Source organism: Miscanthus floridulus, chromosome 9 (assembly GCF_019320115.1).
Source record: "Miscanthus floridulus cultivar M001 chromosome 9, ASM1932011v1, whole genome shotgun sequence".
Lineage (NCBI taxonomy): Eukaryota > Viridiplantae > Streptophyta > Magnoliopsida > Poales > Poaceae > Miscanthus > Miscanthus floridulus.
In genome coordinates, this window is record NC_089588.1 from 37711627 (window position 1) to 37714125 (window position 2499).

The window sequence follows — 2499 nt, forward strand, 5'->3', positions numbered from 1 at the left end:
GGATCCCGGCCGTAGACCACCCGGAACGGCGTGTCGCGGAGAGAGGACTGGTAGGCGGTGTTGTAGATGTACTCCGCCCATGGCAGCCACCTGAGCCACTGGCGCGGACGGTCACCGGAGAAACAGCGCAAGTACATGACGATGACGCGGTTGGCGGCCTCGGTCTGTCCGTCCGTCTGCGGATGGAAGGCGGATGACATGAAGAGCTTTGTCCCGGTGAGGCGCATAAGCTCCTGCCAGAACGCCGACGTAAACACCGGATCGCGGTCCGAGACAATGGACTGTGGGACACCATGGAGGCGAACGATGTCGGCGAAGAAAGCCTGGGCGACGGACTCCGCGGTGTAGGGGTGCGCCAACGGGATGAAGTGGCAGTACTTGCTGAAGCGGTCCACCACGGAGAGGATGACTGTCTTGCCCTGCACCTTGGGCAGCGCCTCGATGAAGTCGATGCCGATGTCGGCCCAGACCACGGATGGCAATGGTAGCGGCTGCAGCAGCCCCGCCGGCCGGAGGTGGTCCGACTTGTACTGCTGGCAGGTACGGCAGGCCTGCACGAACTCCTGCACGATGCGGCGCATGTTGGGGAAGTGGAAATCTCGCCGAAGTCGATGGAGAGTGCGGTGGATGCCTTCGTGGCCATCTTTGTGGACGGCTGCCACGACCTCCTGGAGTAGCGGCGACGCGGGTGGAATGTAGAGGCGGCCGTCGTAGGTGACCATGCCATCCACCAGCGCCCAGGGGACAGCGCGGGCGCCCGCACGGACCTCGGTGTAGAGGGCGACCAGGGCCGGGTCGGTGGCCTGGGCATGGCGCAGACGGTCGACGAGGTCGAAGCGGGGAGCCGAGATCGCCATGACCTCCCCCTCTTCGGTGTGGCGGCGAGAGAGGGCGTCAGCGACGATGTTTGTGGCGCCGGAGCGGTACTCCACCGAGAAGTCGAAGCCCAAGAGCTTGCCGACCCAGTGGTGCTGAGGGATCGTGGCGAGGCGCTGGTCGAGGAGATACTTCAGGCTGTAGTGGTCCGTCTTGACGATGAAGCGGCGCCCCCAGAGATACGGCCGCCAGTGCCGTATGGCCTGGACGAGGCCGATAAGTTCGCGCTCATAGGCGGCCAGCGCGCGGTGGCGGGGCGCCACTGGCCGGCTGAAGAAGGCGACCGGGTGGCCTTCCTGGGTCAGGACCGCCCCAAACCCGACGGTCGACGCGTCGCACTCGACGGTGAACAGCTTGGTGAAGTCCGGCATGGCGAGGACGGGGGCGGCCGTGATGGCGGCTTTGAGAGCCGCGAACGCCGAGGCTGCCGCGTCGTCCCAGGAGAAGCCCTCCTTCTTGAGGAGCGCCGACAGTGGTGCCACAAGTGCCCCGTAGCTGTGGACGAACTTGCGGTAGTAGCCCGCCAGACCGAGGAAGCCGCGTACTGCCCGCACCGAGCGCGGAGCCGGCCAGTCGTGGATCGCCTGCACCTTGGCCGGGTCCATGGCCACCCCCTGCGCGGAGATGATGTGGCCGAGGTAGGCGACGGAGGGGGCTCCAAAGGAACATTTGGAGCGCTTGACGAAGAGCTGGTGGCGTCGTAGTTCGTCGAGGACGGCCCGAAGATGACAGAGGTGATCTGCCCATGTCCTGCTGTAGATGAGAATATCATCAAAAAATACCAGGACGAAACGACGGAGAAACGGCCGGAGCACGTCATTCATCAGGCTCTGGAACGTTGCCGGAGCATTGCATAGCCCGAATGCCATCACCAGGAACTCGTAGAGGCCATCGTGGGTGCGGAACGCCGTCTTGTGAACATCTTCCGGCCGCATCCGCACCTGGTGGTACCCGGACCTGAGGTCCAGCTTGGTGAAGAACTTAGCGCCATGGAGCTCGTCGAGGAGCTCGTCAACCACCGGGATCGGAAAGGCGTCCTTGACGGTGAGCGCATTGAGCGCCCTGTAGTCGACGCAGAAACGCCACGAACCGTCCGGCTTTTTGACGAGGAGGACCGGCGACGAGAAGGGCGAGTCGCTGCGGCGGACGATCCCCTGCTCGATCATAGCGTCGCACTGCCGCTCCAACTCGTCCTTGTGCGCCGCCGGGTACCGATAGGGCCGTACGGCGACGGGCTGGGCGCCGGGCTTCAGGGTGATGCGGTGGTCGTGCGCGCGTTTGGGGGGCAGACCCACAGGGTCCGCGAAGCGCCCCCCGTACGCGTGCAGCAGTGCGTCGAGGAGAGGGCCAGCCTCCGAGGTGGCGCCCAGGGACGGTGCTGAAGGGCAGGCGACACCTGTCCAGGAGACTGGGCGCCCCTGGTGCTGGAACGTCATGCGCCGGCTGCCGAGGTCCCAGACGATGGGCCCACGCGCGCCCAGCCACCGTGTCCCCAGGACGACGCCGTACCCTGCCAGCGGCATGACGAAGAGGTCGGCCGGGAACGCGACGCCGTCGATGAGCAGGGGGGCGTCGCGGATGACGCCGTCGCAGGTGACGCGCTCGCCGTTCGCGACCAAGGCG

At 66.0% G+C, this 2499-nt stretch overlaps 1 pseudogene; it reads left to right on the forward strand.

Annotated features, from left to right (window-relative positions):
• The first annotated feature begins 486 nt into the window (after window positions 1-486).
• On the forward strand, window positions 487-2258 carry LOC136479677 (uncharacterized; annotated as a pseudogene).
• Window positions 2259-2499: the final 241 nt, after the last annotated feature.